Source organism: Balaenoptera physalus (genome assembly GCF_965194825.1).
Source record: "Balaenoptera physalus genome assembly, chromosome: 6".
Lineage (NCBI taxonomy): Eukaryota > Metazoa > Chordata > Mammalia > Artiodactyla > Balaenopteridae > Balaenoptera > Balaenoptera physalus.
This window is the reverse complement of record NC_138885.1, coordinates 14,702,139-14,712,917: the sequence shown is the minus strand read 5'-3', so window position 1 is coordinate 14,712,917 and position 10,779 is coordinate 14,702,139. Positions and strand designations below refer to the sequence as shown.

General features: G+C 42.0%; 1 long non-coding RNA gene across 4 annotated transcripts in view; it reads left to right on the top strand.

Annotated features, from left to right (window-relative positions):
• The window catches only part of LOC309662772, a 33,026-nt gene extending 22,921 nt beyond the window's left edge, over positions 1–10,105 (top strand). For all 4 annotated transcript variants that reach the window (XR_014264939.1, XR_014264940.1, XR_014264941.1 and 1 more), the window contains one exon: positions 4,561–10,105. This is a non-coding gene — a long non-coding RNA (uncharacterized lncRNA). The remainder of the gene's footprint in view (positions 1–4,560) is intronic.
• The last annotated feature ends 674 nt before the right edge of the window (positions 10,106–10,779 follow it).

Sequence of the window (10,779 nt, the reverse complement as noted above, 5' to 3'; positions counted from 1 at the left end):
GTTCCTCAGTCATACTGTGTACAAGGATTTTGTATTGTGACTTTGCGACTCCTCCCGCCCCACCCCTTTAAAGATTTCCCCTACACCAGATCAGACACTCAGGGTCAAATTCTTATCACAGAGGTACGTCTGTAAGGAAACCATTTTAAATAAGCCAGGTTAAATAAGCCAGCCTTTTTTTTTTTTTTCGTAAACTTAAATGTGTAGCTAATCGTTAGGAAAATAAAGAACATCACATTCTGCAGCATACACAGTCCCACCTACTCTATCAATCAAATATGATTGATCAGACTTAGTAATAACTTGGATAAGTAGTGCAGGGTTAAGTTTCGTGCAGTACTCTGAAGCCTCCGTGATGCCTGCATAATTACCACTTGCACAGTAGATCGAGTGATGTGAATTATTCTATTCAATTATAACATAAACACTAAGCACTTAGAATAGACAACCTCAACAGCAGACATTTCTTCATTCATTGCATTGGATACAAATGCAATAATAGCTTGTCATGAGACCAAGCTTTCTTTGGTCAAAAGCTTTAAAGTTAACATATATGCATTAAAAACATAACACACCTCTTCTTGCGTCTGGTGTTCTCCGCCTGATTTACAAGGCAGGAGACAGGTAATTTTGAAAGGGGACAGTGGTATCCAAAGTGCAGCAACGTCTGTTGAGTCACTTCGATATGCTCCCATAAATCCCCAGGGACAACTTTAAAAAGAGTCGACTTTACATCTTCTGTCTACGATCATCTGTTTTCACATCAGGATGAACAACATTATCCTCATTGCGGGAGAACCCGAGACGGGCGCCTCAACACACTAGGTTCTCTCCTTAATGTTGTAATGACAGGTGTAAGATTAACTTTGTTAGGTGTCTAGCCACTCATGCAAACTAAATTAAATTAATGGAACAAATTTCTCTCATAATTAAGATAAAAATTCATGTCAGCTGTAACCTTGCTGTACACTAATTATATACAAATGATTTATCATCTGCTTCGCCCAGAATATTAATCCTTAGCTCATTGATAACTGCAGCCAGTGTTAAGAGATGAGAGTTGATTAACTATGACAGATTGGGCAACCACAACCCTCAGTGCCGCACAACCAGTGAAACCAATAACACTCAAGTAGCTCTCTGTGTTAAAAATGCATTCCCATGGAAACAGATGCATGCCTAATGAAGGATACTGAGATTATTTTCAATAATGACTGATATTGGAACAATGGGCAGAGCTGATCAATAACAATTAACCACTTAGTCTGCTAAAGACATGGTTAGAGAAAGCAGGTTATTTACACATTAGTAGGACCTTATTCGAAGACGAGGACTACGTAATGTCTCTATGCTGTACTGTTTCTCGTTTCTCTTTTCTCCTGCCGGGAGGGGTTGCACGGTGCAGAGATGGTAATATGCCAAGCGCCCTCCTGTCGCCTCAGCGCCTGCTTATGAAATGAGTGATTGATGCTGCCAGCGGTTCTTTGGATTCTCTCAAGATAGCTGCCAAATGTATCAAGGAAAGTCCAAAAGCAACTGTGACCATGAAACTCATATCGCTTTGTAGGGATTTGGTTTGGTGGAAAACTTTACTGCCAAGGCGTAACTCAATTGTACAGAAAATTCTTTTGATCTTTCATTGTATGCTCTTTTATTTAATTTTAAAGAGTCCAAGATGAGTGGTGCAGATATTTAAGGAAACTCTCTGCTTTGGACCCCTGTCATACTGGCTGGAAAGGGCTTTAATAACATAAATTTAATACTAGATATGGCTTTCAAAGCTACTTGGAAATTTGCACTTTTATTTTGTATTAATTTGAATCACCCCAGGAGTCGAGATCTTGTAATGCTAATTACTAATATAGACTCCCAGAATCCCTACCCTGACAGCCAGCTTGGAGAAATCCCAACTCCCTGGGCCAAAAAGTGTTAATAAAAAGTGATTAGCTACTTAGGCCAAGTCATATTATAATAATGCATTATATTTCCCTCGAATGGTTTGTGTGCATTCTCATTTCTCTGAATGAAGAAAATGGTTGAGGGAGATGAAAATCAGGCATTTTAGCTGGCATTGTTATTAAAAGAATCAAGCTTTAAAAAAAAAAATAAGAGAATGCCTCTTTCTCCACACTTCTTAGACTTTAAACTCTAGATTTGAAAATGCAAATAAACAGAAACATAATCTGCATATTTACCGGTCTACTTCATCTTTTATTTTTTGGTCATGCAGAAGTTTGTGTGACCTGATGCTAACAGCTAATGCCAACTCTAACATGCTACGTGCATGTGAGAAGTTTTAAATTTAGGTAAAGAAAAGAACATAGCTTTTTTTTTTGTCTTTTAGCCCTGTGGGACGGATGTTCCCCACTTAAATCATCAGCCACAGGGTATCCGTGGCTGGGGCTCCACACAGATGCTAATGAATTTGGAACAACATTTATGTGGCTGAACAAAAATGGATCCTAAACACCTTAAGTCAAGTGCAGCAAATAAGAAATAGGCTGACACACTTCTATCAGGAAGGCAACCAGAATGTCAAAATCTTGAATGATATTAGGTGATCTCAGCTCTGTTTCACCATCTCAGTAAATAAATCTAGGCAGGATAAACAACCATAAATGCCTGTAAAGAATGGTTCATAAAAATCAAATCTTAAATATACCCTATATATCCCTCCCATATCACTGCCCCCCCCCAAAAAAATCCGATCCTTTTGCTAAATCTCCAGGTGGAAATAGAATTACATTTAACACAAAGGTGGTGTTCATAATAATATACGTATATGTTAATAATATATATATACTATACATGTTAATTTTATATACATATATATTTAACCTACAGGGACTAGAGTGTTGGAAGGAAATAAAACAACATTTTCAGGGTACAGGCTCACTGGAGTATCTGTTTATTATCTTTCCAAAAACACCATGATCTTACCCCAATGCTGAGGACTTCAATCCTTAGCACCACAAAAACAGTTGCACCCCGATACCCTGGCTGGAAATGCAGTAGAGGCAATTACCCTTTCCCTATCATCCGAACAACACAATTATTGGGAAGATAATAAGATTATCCAGGCTTTTGCTTCTTAAAATTATGCTGAGGAACACCGAGGGAAGACTGTTTCTTATGCCTTCGTCTTTAAAACAAACAAGGGAAGTGAAAATGAGCCACCAAGCTAATGAGGACCGTGAGACAGAGCCACAGATACATTTTCTCACTCGCCTAATGAGCAAAGTGACAGACAGTGAAACAGTTCACACTTGAGTAATTCGCTAGTCATCAGCAACTGCAGCGGGGGCCCCTCCTGCTGGGGCTTTGGAGGGGGGGTGGTCGGGAGAAGTAATAAAGAGACCCCAGCTCAGCTGACCAGAATAAGTTATCACAAAGAGAGCGGTCTTGGGGTACACTCCCCGAGGACATTTAACCAGAAAAAAAAAAGAGTCCTTTTAAGGCATCTCCAGCCATACATTCAATTAGAATTAAATTAAAACAATGGAAAAAAAGAATCACCTTCTTTCTCATCAGGCCAGTGGCCTGAAGGGGGGTGAGGTGGCTAAGATTCTGGAAAGCAATGACCCCTCCCCACCTGCCTCTTTGAAATGGTCTCCTCTTGCGTGGGCCTGAGTTTCATGCAGGTTTCATTTCCGGGGAAAGTGGGGAAGATGGGAGAAGGTTGAGGGGGTGGTGTGTGTGTATGTGTGTGTGTTTAGAGACAATTGAAAATAATCTTTTCACTGACTATTTTCAGGGCCCCGTGTGAGAGTTCGTGGGGGGAAGGGGTCTTGAAAATCCGCCACTTTTCCAGTTTGATTGTTGGAAGGAAAGGAGCTAAAAGTTGCTCCATACCAACTATGTGCTAGGCCCTTTTTATCCTTATTTTATTCTCCTGCTGACATCGGGAGTGGGCTCTGTGCTGTTTTAGCCCATTTTAGAGGGGGACAAACTGAGGCCCTGGACTGATAAGCAATTTGCTGACGTTCATGTGGCCAGTAAACAGAAGCACTGAGATTCAGATTTCAGCCTACCTGGCTCCAAAGCCACTCGAAATCTCACCATTCCTCTCCCCAGGAGGCTGATGAAGGAGGAGTCCACGGAGGAACCAGCCAGAGCAATGCGGGGAGAGGGTGGTCCTGTTAAGCCATTAAAACTTTGTGTCTAGAAAAACGATTCTTTGACCCATGAGTTGAGAGTTTTAATTCATTTTTTTTTTTTTTTTTAAATTTTTATTTATTATTTATTTATTATGTTTATTTTTGGCTGTGTTGGGTCTTCGTTTCTGTGCGAGGGCTTTCTCCAGTTGCGGCGAGCGGGGGGCCACTCTTCATCGCGGTGCGCGGGCCTCTCACTATCGCGGCCTCTCTTGTTGCGGAGCAGAGGCTCCAGACGCTCAGGCTCAGTAGTCGTGGCTCACGGGCCCAGTTGCTCCGCGGCGCGGCATGCGGGATCTTCCCAGACCAGGGCTCGAACCCGTGTCCCCTGCATTGGCAGGCAGATTCTCAACCACTGCGCCACCAGGGAAGCCCTTAATTCATTTAATTTACTTTATTTACTTAGTGAAGACAGTCTGCATTTTATGGAGAGTGGATCAGAGGTCCAGAGAGTCTGAAGACTAGCCACAGGCTGCACAGGGAAGGGGTGATGAAGCCAGGACCAGACCAAGGTCCTTGGGCTCGCTTCACTCGCCTGTCTATGCGAAGAGGATGAAGGTTTATTGATATGCCAGGAACGCCTAAAGCAAATGCAGAGTGATGGAAACAAACGATGCCCTGCAAACCTTGGTGAAGAATTTCTGTTGCTTATATTTTTGTTTGTGGAAAATTATTGGTAAAGAAACAGTACTTGGAACTCTTCCAGCTGGATTAGCTTTAGGGTAAACCATATACATAAGGAGTTTCATCTTGTTTGCCTGCAATAGCCGCCGTAAGCAGAAAAGGTCTGGATTGGTTAAGAGGAGGAAGACAAGTAATGCCTAAAATGTTGAATACAGTCCAACAAAAAGGAATGGTTTTGATCTTAAAACAATATTATTAACTTATTGGTGCCCACTATTCACTAGGTAAAATACATATATCGTCTCTAATCATAATGGCAACACTAAGGGGGGACTATTATTATTTCCATTTTGCAGATGAGGAAACTGAAGCTCAAGATGGGATGTTTTTTGCCCATCACTTCCACTTTATCTCTGGGTCCTGGCAAGTTGGTGTGACCCAAGGGCCAAAGCGCAACATGGTGGCTCCCAGGACACCAAGTACCCAATATGTTCAGTCTTCAGTCATTTGTTTCAATGTCACTTACATCATACACACATACGGCTTAAAACCAGTTTAAAATATTTAGCACAGTCTGTATCTTTTTATCTTAATGCTTTAATGACCACAATTTCTTTGAAACTGGTCTGGTTCAACCCCAGAGGTGGCTGGTTCTAGCACTTAGAAGAGAGACCGGCTAATGTGTGGCAGTCCTCCATCTTTTAGAGGTTCTTTACTTTATTCAAATTACTAATCATTTAGAGCATCACTAAAAGCCTTTCTCCCTCGCTCCCCATGCATGCTTAACCTAATTCACTATAAATGAGGAAAATGCTATCCACATTAAAAGAAAATGTTAGCCTATAAATTATCCCACTCTTTCTGGTGAGGCTAAGAACTCCTTTATAAAGCTCAGCCAGGGGCAGACTCTCTGTTTATGTGCTTCCCATACTCTCCCTCACTAGAATGGGCCACAGAATTCTTAGTTCATGGTGGGTCTCTTCCTCTGTATTGATTATGAGGCTAAGCATATTTTCTCAACTTGTTTCCCTTTGTATTTGCTTAAATATTCTCACGAAACTTGAATAATAAAGTAGGATGCCTCTAAAATGCCCTCAGGCGCTCCCTGGGGTAGAAAAATAGCAAGTGACACCCTGGATTTGTCCTTCTGTACAGGAAAGACTGCTCGTCACCTGCCTCTATAGACAGATCCAGTCATAGACAACCAGAAGTCTTGAAAGCCTCAGTTCACAGACCCCAAAATATTCTCTCTCTGGCTGATGCCACCCAACCCTCCACACCTGCTGCCCTCCTTCTGAGCTACTCCATTAGATAGGTCAACACATATAGGGAAAGTTCTTCTGAAAACTCTTGTTAGAAGGAGTGCCCATTAACACATTACTCTGAAAGCCCAGATTAATTTATCAAATTATCCCAGCTTTAACCTTTGAGAGCTGAGGGCAGGTCTCTGGCAGCACAGAGCGTGCAGCAGGAAATTGGTTATGGGGCAGGAGAAGAGGCTGGGAATGTAGATCACCCCCAGGGGAAGCTGTCAGGAAAAGACCTTGAGCAACTCGTGGACTCAAGTGGAGGCCAAGGGTCAGGGACAAAGCAGAGATGACAAGCGGCAGCAGTGCCCAAAGCAGAGCACCCACTCTTCAACTTCGTTCATAGTTGTCCCTGCTTTTAATACACATGATGTATTAGGAGGTTGTAGTAACTTAGGAAAATGCAGCAGGCATGGACAATTTCTGATTCTCTTCTCTATGATGCCCTCACTCCTGTGTACCTTTGCTGCAGAGTTTATAACAAACCCTAGTTTATCCATGAAGCTCTGGGGGAAACTCTAAACTTTGGGGGTATTAGTAGGAGGTCCCTGCCTCCAGCCTTGCTGTGGATTTACACCTCCGTTTCTACCCTGGGCTCTGTGTGGTGGGGAGCGGAGGAAGTTGTGATCAGGCCACTGGGGGATGTCTGAGCCAGGCAGGCTTAACATCCACATCTGCAGTCAATTCTTGATTATCCACACCAATGGTCTGTGACCCAGGCCCAGGTAATCCCAAATAATTGACAATCCAAAAGGAATTTCTCTTTGGTCTTGGAATATGCTCTGATTTTTCCAGCTGCGGATTTCTTTCTCCCACGTATGCTTTCCTTGGTAGGATATGAAAAATCATTTATGTTCCTTTAGCTGGACACTTGGTCTGAGCAATGGCTTGAAGTCAGCTTCAGATTGAAAATTTGCCTACTCCATAGACAAATGATTCCCTTGCAGGCAGTTGAATTTGACAGTACCATATATTGCATAAAGAATAATCTGTCCAGGTTTGTGTTGTTCATTCATTCATTCACTCACCCGTTTGACACACATGCATTCAGCTCCTACTCTGTTCTAGCCACTATACCATGAATTAGGGATTTAGAGATGAAAGATTGAGCGCCAGCTCTTGAGGGATATTCCTTCTACTGGGGCTCAGTGGAATAGATTTTAGTATCTTCCTCTGCATCTGCCTGTACCTACTACCTATTCCCTAATCACTCCCATCTTCAGCTTAGCATCTATCTAGGCTTCCATTTAAAAATTTCAACATTTGAGGGGAAGAGTTATAGGTGATGGTTGGGTTGGGCAGGGCCTCCCAGAGATGGAAAGGACCCAGAGCACTCCCATTTCTGAGGATCCAAATATACTAAAAAGGAGACGCCAAAACAGGGGTATACATACACGGTAAATTTTACTTGTTTACATTTAAAAAATTAATATTTTAACCCTCCAAAAGTATAGTGTTTATATAACTTTATTTGAAGAAAATGTCAAAAATATAAATTTCAGGCCCTTTATGAATGTGCGATCTGGCTCCTCTCCCTCTTACTCCCCACTCACACTCGACCCCTGCCAAGAAAAGCCCTGGTTGGTGGGAGGGAGGTCTAAATGGGGCTGAGTGGAGACATTTTAATGCTCACAGGAACCGCTGCAAATATGAAACGGTTGGTCTGTGGCTGTGTGCCCTGTGGTCACAAGGAATAGTTCTCAGCAAGGCAGACGCATCTTAAGTACTTTGACTCAAAAGGCATCAAATCAATTTATTTCTACAAAGTCGGCATGTTCCCACCCATGGTGCTGCAAGGATCCTGATGGACTTCCTGGCTACTGGCTACCATTCTGTTAAGTCCCTGCCTTCCTAGTATCGTCCCCTCCCCCAGCTGCCCTCCACATGCACTGATCCCCAGTTTTCTACTCAAAAAGCCCATGGACGATAAGGAACGTTTAACAGTATGAAAATCGGGGTTAAAGTCCAGAGGTTGTCACTCACCTTATATTCTTATGTTTGTGAAGGTAAAACAGTAAAGAACACACTAAAATTTCTGGTGACATTTCACCCATTTAAATTAGTTATGATGGGTGCTGTGTAATTAATTTTATCTTAACACCCATTGCTTATTAGCGACTTTGTAGGAATTCCCTAATGGAGCAGATCGATGAGATGTCTGTAGATTTTTTTTCAGGTACTATGCTGGTATGCTGCTTAGGAGGCATTTGCTCTCTGTGTCTTGTCCTCTACCTGTTCAATGTTTGTTAACGTTATGACTCAGAATCACTAACTCCAATCTCCAAGATCTTGGGTCCCCTGTGGTTTCAGAAATGCAGAGTAGTTTGGGTCCCTGAGATGGAAAAAGCCTTGGGCACCCTTCATGGCTAATTTTGTGTATTTGAAATATCTGTTCAATAGCCAGGATTCCAGCCTCCCCTCTACCCCTGGCCCTGTTCATACACAGCTTAGACCTTTGCTTTCTGGCATAAATAGGTGTCTTTCTCTTTTTTTCAATTTCCTTCAGAATTCCTAATGTTTCACTACAAAAACTTCTTCTCCTCCTTTGCCTTTATTCTTCCTTTGCTATTCCCAACACCTAGTTCTCTCTTTCTTTCCAGTTATTTCCAACAGGAGCAATTCACATGTCACACAAATTGGAACTGAAAGTTTCGTGGTTGCTGAAAAGACATTCAGAAGTCAATCCTTTAATACTCACATTTCCTGCAGGAGAACTTGTGGTTTAGAGGTTTTCTCATGTGGTGTGTATATATGTGTGTGTGTGTGTGTGTGTGTGTGTGTGTGTGTGTGTGTGAAGGTTTGTAGGTCAAACAGTGAGAAGCAGAGGAAGGCACCAGAAGACCAACAAGAACAGACTTGCCGTTGTGGTTGTGAAGAAGCAGAAAGTGAAGGAAGAAGGTTCTCACTGGTCCTGCTAGTTGGGAGGGATGAAGTGAGTCCAAGTCAGGCTCATTTGATTAAAAAAGCGATGATTTGCTACCCTCTGATGGAAAAACTCATTGTTTAAATAAGAGCTAACATTTAGCAAGTATTTATTGTGCCAGGAACTATGCAAGTTTAAGTAAATGTAACTTTATATAAATATGTCTCACTGAATTTTGCGCAGCTAGCAAGCAGAGAAGCTAATATGTAAACTTGGGTATGTGGGACTCTAGAGTCTGAGTACTTGGCCATCACCTGCTAATGACACAAAACATCCTGCAAAGTTACTCTCAGAGCAGTGGGGACAGGATGACAGTTAGTTTAACATCCTTTTTCCTTAAATCTCATGACTGGGAGAAGGCAACTGGGATTAGCACCGCACTCAGGTCCAGGTGTGTATTGCTGGGTAACAAACCACCCTAAAACTTCCCATTTTATAGTATCTCATGATTTTGTGGCTCGGGAATTTAGGCAGGACTCTGCTGGGCACTTCTGCTCCAAGCAGCTTTGACACAGGTGACTTAATGGTGTTCAGCTGGTGGGTGGGCTGGTCTAGAGCCCCAAGATGCCTTCGATTGCAGGTCTGCCACTCAGCAGGGATGGGGGGCAGGCTGGGTTCAGCTGAGACTGCGATCACAGTGTAGTGGTGGATTTTCATAGGGTGGCTTGGGGCTCCCAGAGAGAGTATTACAAGATACAGAAAATAGAAGCTTCTAATATCTTAAGTTTTACGCCCAGAGTTTGCACAGCATCACTTGTGCAGTATTTTCAAGCTTACTGAAAGAAGAGGCCGCTCTCACTAGCTCTATCCCATGCATCCTACTTACGTCACTGCTAGGCTTCTGCCTCCTCTTTCCTAGTCCCCTGAAACTTAGTTCCCTGAAATTTATCTCCCTGAGGTCACCAAGATCCTCCTCATTACCAAATTCAAAGAATGTTTTTTCCTATCCATATTTTATGTAAGTTCTCTGGAATTGTCAACCATTTCTTTCTTCTTTTTATGTAATTAAAAAATTTTTTTAATTAAAGTATAATTGATTTACAATATTGTGCCAGTTTCTGCTGTACAGCAAAGTGACTCGCTTTTACACATACATTCTTTTTCATTATGGTTTATCACAGGATATTGAATATAGTTCCCTGTGCTATACGGTAGGAACTTGTTTATCCATCCTATATATAATAGTTTACATCTGCTAATCCCACACTCCCAGTCCTTCCCTCCCCCACCATCCTCCTCCTTGGCAACCACAAGTCTGTTCTCTATGTCTGTGAGTCTGTTTCTCTTTTGTAGATAGGTTCATTTGTGCCGTAATTTAGATTCCACATATAAGTGATATCATATGGTATTTGTCTTTCTCTTTCTGACTTACTTCACTCAGTATGGCAATCTCTAGGTCCATCCATGTTGCTGCAAATGGCATTATTTCATTCTTTTTCATGGCTGAGTAGTATTTCATTGTATATAAGGACCACATCTTCTTTAGCCATTCATCTGTCAATGGACATTTAGGTTATTTCCATGTTTTAGCTATTGTGAATAGTGCTGCTATGAACATAGGGGTGCATGTATCTTTTTGAATTATAGTTTTGTCTGGGTATATGCCCAGGAATGGGATTGCTGGATCATATGGTAATTCTGTTTTTAGTTTTCTGAGGAACCTCCACACTGTTCTCCATAGTGGCTGCACCAATTTACCTTCCCACCAACAGTGCAGGTGGGTTCCCTTTTCTCCACACCCTCTCTAGCATTTGTTATTTGTAGACTTTTT